At 48.2% G+C, this 15,583-nt stretch overlaps 1 protein-coding gene across 1 annotated transcript in view; it reads right to left on the bottom strand.

Annotated features, from left to right (window-relative positions):
- Nucleotides 1-15,583, bottom strand: part of STX8 (syntaxin 8) — a 233,480-nt gene that overhangs the window by 122,491 nt on the left and 95,406 nt on the right. The window lies entirely within an intron of this gene.

Below are 15,583 nucleotides of genomic sequence, written 5' to 3'. Positions count from 1 at the left end.
AAAGAGTTTGCAAAGCAAAAACCATGTAACCCATTGCATACTCTGCCACACCAATCGACCCGGTAAAAAATCTACCTAAACTCGCTTACTCGACCAGGCAATTGGCAAACTAGGTGCCAGGCGCTGTGTTACATGCAAATTTAAACACAAAGTTGGGGAGCGCCTGGGTGGCTCAGTTGGTTGAGTGTCCGACTCCAGCTCAGGTCATGATCTCGCGGTTCGTGGGCTCGGGCCCGACTCCAGCTCAGGTCATGATCTCGCGGTTCGTGGGCTCGGGCCCCATGTCAGGCTCTGTGCCGACAGCTAGCTCAGAGTCTTGAGCCTGACTTTGAATTCTGTTATCTCCTTCTCTCTCTGACCCTCCCCTGCTCACACTGTCTCTTTCTTTCTCTCTCTCTCAAATTATTAAAAAAAAAAAAAAAAAGTAAGTTCATCATATGAACAAGGAGCAATTCCCCCTGATAAATCTACACTAAAGGTTTATGCTCTTGGGGTGCTTAACAACAGATCGCTTCTAAAAGCATGACGAGAAATGGCTTGGTAGTTACATCCAGATGTGAACTTTTCTCGCTGACCTGTACCAGCACTGAATGATGTCCCCAGTGTCCCTCTGATTAACCCCAGAACAAAGGCCTCCCCACTTGGGAGCTACTCAGAACTTTCCCAAGCACCTTGCAAAGAGTCTTATTTTTCACACTGTGTCTAGTATTGANTGATCTGTAGCTTTGTTTTCAGAGCAATAGTTTTTTACCTTATTAATCACAAAGTTTTCAAGGGAGCTCTGTTTTGTGAGATTCTCAGAAACAGTTCAGCTGTTTCCAAATCACACATTGGAAAATTCCTACATGACACGGTCCAGGATAATCCGCGTTAAAACAATATACATAATAGGATCATTTCCTCACTAGGTTCCGTTTCTGGTGGGAAAGGAGAGAGAAGTTTAAACCAAGATGATAAATTTAAGCCAAATAATCGACAAACTGGGGTGTGCAAGGTGATTCACTGAAAAGTGGCAAGAATAAAAAACCTTCTACGAATTTGCTGTATTTAGTTTTCAAACTCGACCATTTCTAATTTTTGGAGCCCCACGATAGAGAACACAGTAAGACACACAAGTTTATAAAGACAATAGTTTTTTGTAAACGCTAGAGCGTTGATCATATTTTTACTAATGTGATGCATGATCTAAAAATGGAGGCCATGTGTTGGAAGCGGTACAGATTATGTGTAAAAGAATACAAGTCCATGTGGCGCAAGCATCTCAAAGTCAAGTATCTTTGTCATTGCTCAAGAAAACATTACAGGAGTCCTCGGAGCAGTAATGCTTAGTCGGCTTGAGTTGGGGGAGGGGTCAGAGACCACACAAAGCTGCAATCCAAGCAACATAGTGGTAAGATGTTTGTATTAGGGAAAGCAGAGTGTGGGATATACGGAAAGTCTCTTACTTTTGCAACTTTTCCTATAAATTTAAACTTAGGTCAACATAAAACACTTAAAAGTGATCTGTAACTGGGCCGCCTGGGTGGCTCAGTTGGTTAAGCGTCTGACTCTTGATTTTGGCTCAGGTCATAATCTCGTGGTTTGTGAGTTCGAGCCCCAAGTCAGGCTCTGTGCGTGTGTGGACAGCGCGGAGTCTGCTTGGGATTCTCTCCCTCTCTCTCTGTCCCTCCCCTACTCGTGCGTACACACACTTTCTCTCTCTCTCAAAATAAATAAGTACACTTAAAAAGAAAAGTAATTTGTTAACTGATCACAGCACCAAAGCTTACAAATTATTTATTTTTTTTTAATATTTATTTTTGAGAGAGATGGAGAGAGACAGAGCATGAGCAGGGGAGGGGCAGAGAGAGAGAGAGAGAGAGAGAGAGAGAGAGAGAGACAGAATCTGAAGCAGGCTGCAGGCTCCGAGCTGTCAGCACAGAGCCTGCCGTGAGGCTCAAACTCACGAACCATGAGATCGTGACCTGAGCTGAAGTGGGACGCTCAACCGACTGAGCCAGCCAGGCACCCCCACTGCTTTCTGTTCTGTTCTTACCTGCCTCAGCCAGGGTACTCCTCAGGCCTAAAGAAACCCAAGCCTCAATCCCAGAGAAACCACCATGTCTCAAACCACCCCAACACCACTGCTGCCCATGGAATATTCGCTGAATGAACAGATGATACAGAGAAGCCCAAAGGCAAGAGCACCTGAGTGAAGGTGGGGCTGGGGGGCAGTGATGGAAAGGGGAAATGCCAGCATGGACACAGGGCCTTGCTTATGCTCACCTAGACAGAAAGAACTTGCCAGAAGAGCCCTTCCTTCCTTCCATCTATCCTTCCTTCCTTCCATTCATCTATGCTTCCTTCTTTCCTTCCTTCCATCCACAAAAGCAAATGCCAACACCCAAGAAGTGGTGAAAATCCAGCCCAGCCTGCGAGGTAAATGATGGCTACCGAGCTGCCATAACAGAGGTAGAACAGCAGGTGGCCTGGGAGGAGGGTGTGGACCCTGCTTCTCCAGCCCCCTGCACTGTAGTGGTTTTTCATTTTATTCTTTATTTTTTCCTTTTCAGTTTCCAGTCTGTCACGGAGCAAGGTTTTTACAAAATACAATAAAAATGAATTACCAGCAAAATGAAAATCTTTCAAAAATCCACAAAATGCAAGCCCCCCAGTACTGCATCTGGATGTCACGGCAATGCCAAGATGCTACGCAGAAGCCTGAACTCTCACTCTCAAACTTTGGTACTGACTTCACTCTATGCTGGTGACGAACAGTTGGAGGCCAGGCTCTGGTCCCGTCGGCACAGCGGGGCCTGGGGGACCTGCCTGAAGCCCAAGTTCATGCATGAACACACTACTGGTACTTCTGTGCTCAATCGAACCGCAGCCCACGGCCAGGATGGCAGAGGGGCAGACAGCGCTCACCGGGAGACCAGAAATGCACATGTCCGTTCCTGTCACAGACTGTTCCTCAGTCACAGACAAAGCTTTTTTTTTTTTTTTTTTTTAAGTTTGTTTCTTTATTTTGAGAGAGAGAGAGAAAGAGAGAGAGAGAATCCCAAGCAGGCTCCGCGCTGTCAGTGCAGGGCTCGATCTCAGGAACCGTGAGATCACGACCTGAGCCAAAGTCAAGAGCAGATGCTTAACTGGCTGAGCCACCCAGGGGCCCCAAAACATAGCTTTTGACACTTGTTTTGATTTGCTGCCAGATGCCTGAAGTCTGCCTTCCCCGCCTTCTCACGGCCTGAGGAAGGACTCAGCACACATGTGTGATGGGGCTGGTGGACAATCGTCTCTTTTTCTAGCATCTTCTATCTTCCTTCCCTTTCCCCAAGCACCTCTCCTTCTACCTCTCAACACCCACCTCAGTCTGCTTCCTCTGCTGTGTCTTAACCTTTCTTGAAAACAAAACCTCAGGGCCGCCTAGGGGCTCAGTCGGTCAAGCCTCCGACTCCAGCTCAGGTCATGATCTCACGGTTCGTGGGTTTGAGCCCCATGTTGGGCTCGTGCTGACAGCTAGCTCAGAGTCTGGAGCCTGCTTCGGATTCTGTATCTCCCTCTCTCTCTGACCCTCCCCCGCTCACACCCCATCTCTGTCTCTCAGAGATAAATAAACATTAAAAAAATAATAACACCAAAACTCAAATTCCTTCACTGACCTCGATGCCCTTTCCAGCCTGGTTTGCACTTCCTTCCCCTGATGGGGTCCTGGTGCCGGGAGGCCACCTCTATGGGTGTGTGGCCTCTGCAGGTGAGGTCCTGGGACCTGGCCTGGGATCGGGCCCAGCACATGGTGAGGCCACGCCCTCGTCAGTGCCCTTGGGAACGCAGCCATCATAGAAACAATGGCTTTTTTCCCTGATCTCCTTGCACACCCCTGCCAGGGCTTTGCAGACAGGCCCCCACCCACCCTTGAAAGGCTCCTCCACAAGCACCGTGAAGACACCTGAGCCTGTTTCTTCCACCTCTGGTTTCTACGCTGACACCTTGCCTTCCTGTGGGGCTCCCCCAAGCCTTTGTCCCGGGCCCCGTCTTGTCTGTAACGAGCTCTCCGGGATTTATGCCTTGACCGTGACCCCGAGGTGGACAAGTCCAGGCAATCATTCGCTCTGGGCTCTAGTGTCCCAACCCCAAGAAGCTCCTAGGAAGGTGCTGCCCTGACGTTGGTGTGCTCCCAGGCCTGGCTGCACGTTAGAAGCACCCGAGGCTCTCTACCCGGGGCCGCACACTCAGAGACTCGGGCTTTATAAAAAATTTTTTTAATATTTATTTTTGAGAAAGAGAGCGAGAGACAGAGGGTGAATGGGGGAGGGGCAGAGAGAAAGGGAGGCACAGAATCCTAAGCAGGCTCCAGGCTCTGAGTTGTCAGCACAGAGCCCAACATGGGGCTCCAACTCGTGAACTGTGAGATCATGACCGGAGTCGAAGTCGGACGCTCAACCGACTGACCCACCCAGGCGCCCCGAGATTCTGGGTTTAAAGGGACTATAGGTAGGATTATGGCTTTAGTATTTTTTTTTTCCTTTAATACTAAGCATTTAAAGCCAATGCCCAAGATGAATGCTTCTCAAACCTGGTTACGCGCCGGAATCATCTCAGGAAGCTCTGAAATACAGATGGCTGGTTCCTACTCCCAGACGTCCTAGCTGAATAAAAACCATACGGGTCTCTGTCCCTGGTTCCTGGCAGAGCTCCTGGAACCCAGTGCAATTTCCTTAGTGATACGCATGTCCTTTGTTATTCGTAACAAAGCCCTTCCAACCATACCTGAGCTTATACCAAGGAGGTGACTCTTGTCACCTTCAGGATGGCGGGTGGTCATCAGGAAACCATGTGATCAGAGGACAGGAACTTTCAGTCCACCCCTGGACTCGGGGGAGAGAGAAAAGGCGCTGGAGATGAAGTTCAGTTGCCAACAGCCAAGGACTTCATCAATCCTGCCTGTGTGACGGAATCGCCATCAAAGTTCCCGAGCAATGGGATTCGGAGAACTTCCGGACTGGTGAGCACATCCACATGCCAGGAGGTGGCACACCCTGGGTCCTGATCCTTCCCGGTCTCACCCTGTGTCTGGCTGTTGCATTTTCCTGAGTTCTGTGAGTCTAGAATGCAAACTATCCCCAGTAGGAGCGGGGAGTGTGGGGACCCCTGAATTTGTAGTCAAGTCAGACGGAAGTGCAGGTACCCCATACCTGGGTACCTGATTCCTGTGACTGGCATCTGAGGTAGGGACAGTCTTATGGGACTGAGCCCTTAAATGTGTAGGGTCTGATGCTAATTAGCCTCAGAATTGAATTGAATTGAATTGAATTGAATTGAACTGAATTGAAGGACAGCCAGTTGGTGTCAGAGGACCTGAGAACTGGTGTTGGAAGAGGTACCACGTATTTGTGGAAACATGTAGGAAAACCCTTGAGCTGGCATTGGGTGGAGCCTAGATGGCAGGACATTAAAAATTCCCTGGGTGATTTCAATCAGTGCACACATCTGAACTTGCCTTTCACTCCAAGGAAGATCTTCCTTCTTACCCTCACTTCCCAGCCACAGTGAACTAGTTTGTTTTAAATTGATGTCCCAGTGCAACTTAGTGCTCAATCATACGGTCCTGCATTGTTTGCTGATTGCTTCATGTGTATTAGTCTTTCCTGCCTGTAATGCAAGCGCTCGGAAGATTCAGGCAATATTTTATAACTCTCCAAGCACTCACGCTGTCAACTACACCTCCAGGCATAGAGCATCTACTACTGATTCAAAACTGCTTTTCAGGTAGTATCACTGCATCTAACACCACATCCATCTCAAAGGAAATAACTGAGTTGTACCCTTCTTTGAATCTCCTGTGACAGCTTGTGTGGTTCTCTGTATTTTCTACACTAAATAAATATTTATTTACTTATGGCCACAGACTCTAGAAAAGCAAGGTTTTTTAAGATTTTATTTATTTATTTTTGAACGTTCATTTTTGAGAAAGAAAGAGACCAAGTGCAAGTGGGGAGGGGGAGAGAGAGAGGGAGACACTGAGCTATTATTAGCACAGAGCCTGATACAGGGCTTGAACTCACGAGCCGTGAGATCATGACCTGAACCAAAGTCAGATGCTTTACCGACTGAGCCACCCAGGCGCCCCCAAGATTTTAAAGTCATCTCTGCACTAAATGTGGGGCTCGAACTCACAACCCTGAGATTCAGAGTCGCATGTTTCATGGACTGAGCCAGCAGGACGCCCCTAGAAGAGCAATCCTAATGTAGATGTTCTTCTTCCTCCTAGGGAGAAATTTGGCATCTTAAAAGTGTTTATTTTGAAAAAGAAAAATAGTTTTGACACTATCATTGATGAAACTGATCATTCATCTGTTGAATAGCAAGAACTTTTTCAGAGATTTCTAAGTGAGTCAGCGTTACAAATATTATTCTCAAAAAAAAAAAAAATAATGAGGCACTGAAATCAAGTAAGTACAGGATCAATCTCTATTGGGAGAGAGTTCTAGAGATGTACCGAAAAGGCAAATCCAAGAGGATGTATTCAAGAAATAAAATACCATGGGGGGGGTTCCTGGGTGGCTCAGTCAGTTGAGCATCCGACTTCAGCTCAGGTCATGATCTCATGGTTCATGGGTTTGAACCCCACGTCGGGCTCTGTGCTGACAGCTAGCTCAGAGCCTGGAGCTCGTTTCAGATTCTGTGTCTCCCTCTCTCTGTCTCTCTGACCCTCCCCTGCTCGTGCTGTCTCTCTCTCTCAGAAATAAAGAAAAAAACATTTTAAAAAATACCATGGACCATTTTCTCCTCAGAGCTGTCCCATCTGCCATGCTCTTCCCAGTTTTCTGAAAAACGGGAAAACGTTTTCATAGGGAATTACCCTAATTATTAAGCGTCTACCTTACTTTATCAAAGACTGTTAATAATTAATCACCTTTATTTGGTGAAGACTTAAAAAAAGTTTTTTCAAGTAGTCTCTATACCCAACGTGGGGCTCAAACTCACAACCCTGAGATCAGGAGTTGCATGCGCTATGGGCCGGGCCAGCCAGGTGTCCCAGTCAATCACCTTGTTAACAAGGGGGTTGTACCACGTGTTCCGGAAGACATGAGGCAGCCCCTGAGATCCTTCATAGGAGAAACGTGGAAGGACGGAGGTGAATGTTGGCAGCAAGGACAGAAAGTTGAGGGTAGATGTTCTGTGTCCAGGACACTCTATCCAAGAATGCCAACGGCTACTCGCATTGGGTACTAAACACCTTTTGTTATCAGACTGTTGGTCACGGAGTCATCAACAGTCAATGGCATTAGGAGTCACCCCGAACTTCAAGGGCCACTTGTACCTCCACTGAAAAGATTGTCTTTTCTGAGCTCACAGACCTNCTAGTGGCTGAATCTCGTAGAAGTCGCAAAAACTCGGCAGGAATCGGGAACCGCCCGTGCGTGAAGTAGGAATTATCTGTCACGTGGGCGCAGGGTAACTTCTCAGTAGTGTGTCAAGGTCCCCCTTGTTGCCTGTCGGACTAACCTGTCGGAGGGCTGTACAGATTTCCTACGATGATGGCTTTACCCGCTGAGGCCACTCTACACGGTAAGCTTTGGGCTGCACAAAAGAAGGGTAAGCAACACTTCTGTGTCTCCCATAGTCCCGCTCAAAACTTCGACATGATCTCGAATACGCAGAGATAGGTAACCCCTGGCGCACGCAACACAGTCAGCAAGCATCTGTTGACTTGAATGAGTCCTACGAACCCACTCATGGTCATAAACATCAGCTGCCAAGGACCCTCAATCCCCGTTCACAGGACCTGCCCCAAACCTCCGCTACTCCCTTCCACCCTTGACCTCCAGCCGCCAACTTTCTCCCCTCCCCCTCTAGACTTACCTAGAGACACCCTTCCCTTTGGTCTATATGTCCTCTCCTCCTTGGTCCACCAGCCACGTGTGGGACCCCAATATGCTCCCCTTCTTGGGCCTCCTTCCTCCACAGCCCCCTGCTGCATCCTCAAGGAGGTGAGGATAGCTCCTTCCTCAGCCTGCACACACGCTCAGATCCTTCCCTTCCTGTACAAACCAGCCCACAAGCTCGGGCTTTTAAAGCTTCTTTCCTTGAACACCAACTGGCTACAGAAGGTGGCCTACGATTCAGCCTCCGTGACATGCGTCCTTGCTCACTCTCCACCTGCCACGGTCAGGGACGCTGCTCCCACTGAGGTGAACTGAGGAGCTGAGCATTCCAACGGCCCCTTCCCAGGCTTCATCCTACTGGCTTCTATACAGAACTGGGAACTTCCCAGAAACCCAGGCCCCCGACTTCCTCACTGCCATTCTCCAGAAGTTGGGTTCTCATCTTCTCCAACCAGAACAGGGTCCTTCCCCGTACGGGACTGTGGGCAGCCACCGGTATGCACAAAATGTATGCACATGCACATACGTAAGCTTTAAGGGACAAAGGGCCGAAGTGTCGGCAGCTTCTTCGAGGGGGCTGTGGCCTCCCGCTAAGTAAAGGAACGCTAGGTGACTGCTGCGATAGCCTCCCTGCCTCAAGTCCTTACATCTACCCCAACCTCACACCTGCCTAGTTCCTACCTGAGCCAGCCTTCACATTTCTGTCACAAGTATTTTTCAGGGGCGCCTGGGGGGCTCAGTTAGTCGAGCGTCCAACTCTTGATTTCGGCTCAGGTCACGATCTCATGGTTTGCGAGTCTGAGCCCCACACGGGGCTCTCTGCTGTCCATGCAGAACCCGCTCTGGATCCTCTGTCCCCCCTCTCTGTGCCCCTGTTCACATGCGCACACACTCTTCTCTCTCAAAAACAAACACTAAAAAAGAAAAAAGCCAAAGGCATACAATACGTGTAGTATTTTCTTTTCCCCATAACAATTCCCCATAAGCAAGTAGCTGTACACATCTCTGCATAAAACCTCCCAAAGAGTCACAAACATCCCCTTACTGTGCGGTACTTTTTGTACTGCCTGAAATTTCTAACCCTGCCCATGCCTTTACCAGCGCCGAGTGATGAAATTACAGTCTGTCTATTCTTCTTCTTTACAGATCTCTGTAGTACGTGGGATAAAGAAAAACCAATCTAATACGTGTTTGTAAAGAAGAAAAACTTGAAAACAAAAGGCCACATTAAAAGCCGATACAAGTTATGTATTTTCATGACCTTCCATTTTCTTACTTTTTCTTTTTTTTTAACCTCCGCAGGTCACTGATCCCCTAAAGAAAAAAGGGGCGGGGGAACCCTACCGCAGGTTAGATTTTTATCTGCCAGGAAAGTAGACAGTGCGCCAGATGAATGTTTCAGATGCCGGTCCCTGTCGGTCACAGGCAAGGCTTCTATCCTGGCTTTCCGCAGGTCATTACTGAAAAGCACACCGCATCCGTCAGACCTGGGACCCTCTGTGGCCACAGAGCTCAGGACGGCAGGGGCCGGGCCTCGGCACACGAGTCCGCCACGACGGGATGGCTTGCGGCGTTGACCGCTGTTTGCGGGTGATCCCCAAACGTGTTCCGGCTGTGCTGACCTCGCAAAACTGCCACCCACCACAAGCTGGGACAGGGCCGCTCCCCGGCTGTGTTCTTCCCACCGCTCAGCTGTGGCAACCTCCATGGTGGCCGAGCGGCCCAGCAGCCAGGCGTCTCTGCGTCGGCCCAACCCTCTGACAGCAGCCCCCGCGCCAAGGGCTGCCGATTCCTGCTCCTTGGGGCTTCAGCCACCGCGTGGTCCCGGGCCCCTGCCTCGCCGGGGCCCTGCCTTTCATCCCCACTCGGCCTGTGCCTGAATCCCGGCTGGAAGCTTCTCGAAGTTGCCTGTGTACGAGGCACTCTGCGCACCTTCCTGCAAACGCAGTGCGGTGCTCTTCCCTTAAGTTCAGTGGAGAGAAGAGAAGTTCAGAAACGATGATAGATCATCAGCATATAGGACCCGGCGGGACGCAGGAGAGGCACCGCCCAGGAGGGGCAGGTAGAGGTCCGTGAACGAGGCAGTGCTTGCGGTTGGTACTGATGGATGGCCAGGATTTCTGCTGAGTGGGGTGTGGGCCATGGTTTCTGACTAGGAGAAAGGCTATTTTTCAAGGCCTGCATATAAATTATGAGCCAATCTGGCCCCCTGTCTATATGTCCTTTCTAATCTGCTGGCTTTTTGTCCGAAATATGATACGACTTCATCCAAAGTTGTGCAGAGGGAGATATACACATATATCTTTCCAGGAATCATCATTCAACCCTCTATGAAATCTCAGAAACTTCTATCACACACCTCCCCCCCAACCCCTGACCAGGTTCTCTTTCCAATAGCCTAACTAGAGGTATTTCATATAGTCACCGTAATTTACAATCAGGTATGCTATCAATATCTGCGTGACAAATGACATGATTCCTCAGAATGTCATTAACATGGGGGGGGTCACACCATTTAATAGCTGCATTTAATAATGACGGATAATAGGTGCCGGCTATGGTACAGCACATGGACTTCAAATGCTGCCACCCAAAGGTTTTCACGATGCAAAGTGAACAGTTTTAAGGAATTTCGTGTCATCCATTATGATCAAAGTTTTGTGACACTTGCAAAGGAAGTTCAGGATGTGGTTCTTCCCTCTAGATAAGTGACAGGTAAAGTGTACACTCTCCTGAGCGTGGAAGAGTCTCCGAGGTAGACCGATGGTGTGCTAATGTTGTCCTGCTCAGCTCACTGGCTGGGGCTGGTTAGGGATGTCCCCGCAAAAAAAGGCTCAATACACATGCCTTATGGCCGGGACTTCTACAGACAAGTCAGACTCCATTTCTGCCCCTCTCTCTTACACATACACACACCTGAAACATGGCTTCAAGGTCAAATCCTTGATCCGGTAATACTTGTTCTCTCTCTTCTCAATTGGGCTCAGCCAGCCACTAAAAAGCACCCTGCTAATTAGAACCCAATCCGCCTTTCAGTTAGATAAAGTGCCAAGGCGGCCCCCAAATCCCGAATTTCGACATTTTGAAGGACTTCTCCTCTATTCATAAAGAACAGGGATGGAAACAGGTATTCTCTGAAGATTTTCAGAGGTTCTGATCTGAGAAAACAGAAGTTATGTCTAGAGAAAATGGAAGTTAAGTTTACTAGTTAGCAGGGAAAGGCAGTCTGAAGTTCCTATTTTACCACTAATGATTCTCCAATTTCTATGATTTTCACCACTACCTTCAGCTTCTCCGAGTTCACGTTGCCCATTTCCTCCTTACTAAGTGGTGGTGGAAGTGAGACAGCTGTTTCCTAAAGGTTCGCAGGCATTTGCCAATGTGCAAAGAGGATGAATCCCAAAAGCGTGCTAGTGAGCTGACTGTTGAGAACGCGATGCCAGAATACAGGCTCCCACGGAAACAACGCTGTGTATACAGAAGAAGGCGGGGCCCCCGGCAGCCAGCTCCGGTGCTGAGGGGAACCGCGCTAACCCAGTCACGCCTGATCAATACGGACAACGGTCCTAACCTGCGTCCACGGTGAACACCTCCTGGGGTGACCGCCGAGTCTCCTTGACCTCCTGAGACTCGCCACCTGAAGGCACAGGATACGGTTCACGGGGGTATTTCGGTCACACCACGATATACACGTCCCTGAAAGTCCTCACATCCTGCAGCATCAAGCTCTAAAAATAACAGGCTTTATGGATGGAAACACCATCAGGGCCAGACCACTTGAAGCCTCTGTAACTCTGCAATCAGAGCACGAACTCAAAGCATAATTAATACCCGGGGAGAGGACTTCTCGGGGGGGGCGGGGGCAGGGAGGGGCACACACGCACAGAACCACAGAGCGCGGCAAGGCTGGTTTGCAGACGGGGTGAGGCTCTGAGCCAGAGAGAGGACCCGTGCCGGGAGCCCGGGGTCCTGCATGCAGGGCTGGGGGTGCCTTCTCTAGGGAGGGGGCCCAGGGCCGGGGCGCTCATTTCTAATTTTCTTAAAATAGAGTCGAAAGGGCACCTGTTGCCTGTGAGGGCTCTTTCGTTGCTGGAATTCTAGTCCTGCCGATCCGGTTTCTCCTGCCAAAGAAAAACTGCCTCTCAACCAAGCCGACCTCTGGGGTCTCCTGACGTCACTCCTCGGACTTCTCGATGGCTACTCTGTGTTCCGGAACCGTGCGCCCCAGCACATCGAACTCTATTCCTGGGACCGGAGGCTTGCTAGCTCCTCAGAGCCCTTGACCTGGTCAGAGAAGGACCTTTCCTAGGTCTTGCCCTCTGTAACAACTCTGGATTAGAGACGAAGGGGCGGCCACTGAGGCAAATTCTCTTAACATCCGTACAGTTCCTGAAATTCTGCTGTATTCTACGTAGTCACCAGACGTGGTTCTTCAATCTCTCTCAAAGCACATGAATCCTGGGTGAGTCAGTCTGATTTTCTAGACCAGACTGTCCCATTGAAACGTCATATAAGCCACATATGCAATTAAAAAATTAGTCGCCGTGGGGGCCCCTGCGTGGTTCAGCTGGTTAAGCGTCCGACTCTTTGATTTCCACTCAGGTCATGATCTCTCGATCTTGCGTCGGGCTCTGTGCTGACAGTGTGGAGCCTGCTTGGGATTCTCTCTCTCCCTCTCTCTCTCTGCCCCTCCCCTACTCACTCTGTTTCTTCTCTCTCAAAATAAATAAACTTAAAAAAAAGAGAAGCCACATTAAAAAATTAAAGAGAAACAAATATGTTTAATAGTATATTTTATATAACCTAATATATCCCAAATATTATCATTTCAACATGGAAACAACATAAAAATCATCAACAGGATACTTTGTGTTCTTTATCCCAAACCTTCAAAACTCAGTGTGATTTTCCACACATAGCACATCTCAATTCAGACCGGCTACATTTCAAGGGTTCAATGGTCATGTGTGGGGTGACGATGGGGCTGGACAACAGATCTAGTTAGAGACACTCCGTAGATGGCCAAGTGTCATGTTTCTAAAGACATGTAAGTAACAGACTAGAAAACCCACTGAAGGACAAAATGTTTTTCAAGTTCATATTCTCATCCCACCAAAGAATCCCTTTCGCTTATCAGTTTCAGTGTGAACGTGTTAGCCCTTAATTACCTAGAACATTCAGCTAATCAGGACATCCAACCCCCTACCCACACTCAGTTTTCTTTTCACAGCGTTAGCAAGATATAATTCATAGAAATTCGCCCACATAAAGTATACAGTGCAATGGTTTTGGGTATATTCCATTATTTTTTAAAAAAGGTAAAATACGGGGCGCCTGGGTGGCTTAGTCAGTTAAGCGTCCGACTTTCGCTTGGGTCATGATCTTGCGGTTCGTGGGTTCGAGCCCCACATCGGGCTCTGTGCTGACTGCCGGCTCAGAGCCTGGAGCCTGTTTCAGTCTGTGACTCCCTCTCTCTCTGACCCTCCCCTGCTCACGCTGTCTCTCTCTCTCTCTCTCTCCTAAAAATAAATAAAACATTTGAAAAAATAAATAAATAAAAAAGGTAAAATACGACGTAAAACTTGCCACTTAAACTATTTCTAAGTGTACAATTCAGTGGCCTCAATTATATTCACGGTCTAGCGCAACCCTCCCCACCATCTATTTCCACGACGCTGTCATGACCTCAAACAGGAACTCTCCATCTAGAAGGCAAAGCGTCCTCTCCATTGACTGGGTGAAGTGCCCTTGTGTGTGATCAACAGGCCAACAGCAGTGACCTTGGCATTAACATCATGGTGCGGGACCAGGAATGCCTGCAGACACTTCCCAGAAACCTCCCTTCCCTCCCTCTCTGAAGCTGGAAAGTTTCTGGGATAACATCCAGTTTCACAAAACATTTTGTAGTAAATCTGTGAGTAGCTCAGCACCCTGTCTGCTTCCTGGTACTCAGTCCCTAGGTTTTCTGATGATACAATCCCACGTTTTGTTTTGTTGATTTTTTTCAACCTTTGTGTATTTTTGAAGACAGAGGGAGACAGAGCATGAGCAGGGGAGGGTCAGAGAGAGACGAAGACACAGAATCTGAAGCAGGCTCAGGATCTGAGCTGTCAGCACAGAGCCCGACGTGGGGCTTGAACCCACAAACTGTGAGATCATGACCTGAGCCAAAGTCGTATGCTTGCTTAACCAACTGAGCCGCCCAGGCGCCCCACACAATCCCATGTTCTTTTAAATGACATCACCATAACGGAGGAAGGAGCTGCAAGTCGACCGTAACCTGAAGTTACAGACGCACCTCTGAGGAAATAAAACTTCTGTGCTTTTCTCGAACATTCGTTTCAAACAAGAAAACACTGCTCTACTACAGGCTCTTCCTCACACATATTTTTCTTTTCCTTTTTTTTTTTTCTTAACCGTTCTCAAGGAAGAAAATAAAAGTTCTGATTGCCTTTATGAGTTTTATTAGGGTAAAACAAGATGTGGAGAAAACATCTCGGAGCACCGACCAGAGTTAATTAATTCCAGTATAACCCCCTCACACAAGGCCGGAGCTTGCGAGCAGATGTGCCGGCGAAATACTTCAGGTCAGTCGTAGCACATTATTGGAAGTAACCTCTGGTCCCCCAGAACAGTCTGGCATGCAGCCTGTAGTCCATGACAAGCGGCTTGGACACGTGGAGAAGCGGAATTTAACATCTCCTGATTCCCACTCTTCGTTTATTTCCAAACCTTTGCCTCTCAACAGGAAAGAAAAGGAAGGAAAAAAAAATGCCCCCAGAGTCACACATATACCATACTGAGTATCAAGCCACTCAAAGAAAGCTGAGGAAGCAATTTTAAACCCTGTTGCCCCAAATGTGTTTGGGGAACTTTCACCTTGTTTCTCATAAACTAGAAAGTACACTTCACGTTCCTTTTGATTTCTAATGACCAATGCGTTTAAACTAACATTTCATTTCCAACCCGTGTCTGTCTCAGGGCTAGCAGCTGGACGATTTATTTTGCTAGCTGGTGATAGAATTAAATACCGAGTCTTTGAAAACATTTACAAGCTTTCCCTCTAACCTTGGGTGTACTTTCCAAATTAGGCTACTTTGATTTTTATTAGCTGAAGGTTTACATACTGAAATACTAACACTGTTACCTTCAGAATAAATTGTTTATAGCTCAGGTGCGGTTTAAAACATTTTCCTCCTCTGTGGGGATACTTTGGAGATGGAGGAGGAAAAGTTGAATTGGTTCGCTTTGGATCAACAATTTCCCCTTGTGAATCAAACAATATTGAGGGCGCACAGATAAAGATGCAGGCGGGAGGGGGTCGTGAAAAGGTTCTGGTCCTCTACAAAACGACGGGCTTCCTCTGCGGCTCCCAAGTGCTTTATAATCCGAAGTCACTATCCTCGTGACGGACTCTTAAGATTTATTTTTCGACGCCGCCATTTTGATGCGGTAGACAAGGCACGACCCGGACCCCAGACCAACGTGGGTGCAAATCGTGACTTCTTTATTAGCGATATAATCTTGCCCCAATAATTTAAGCCGAGTCTCGGTGTCTAGCCCTGCAAAATGGAAAATACCTCCTCTTTGTAACTTTATTGTGATCACCTGTGCTGAACATTCAATTGGTGGTTTCGATGGAACGAGAGAGCCTCCATCATAAGGACTTCTCCTGTGTCCCAGCCTGCAACTATCGCTCGTGACATGTTCAGCCT

Source organism: Crocuta crocuta, unplaced genomic scaffold (genome assembly GCF_008692635.1).
Source record: "Crocuta crocuta isolate KB4526 unplaced genomic scaffold, BGI_CrCroc_1.0 scaffold139, whole genome shotgun sequence".
Classification (NCBI taxonomy): Eukaryota; Metazoa; Chordata; class Mammalia; order Carnivora; family Hyaenidae; genus Crocuta; species Crocuta crocuta.
Note: the sequence above shows the minus strand (reverse complement) of the source record. Positions and strands in the feature narration are given on the sequence as shown.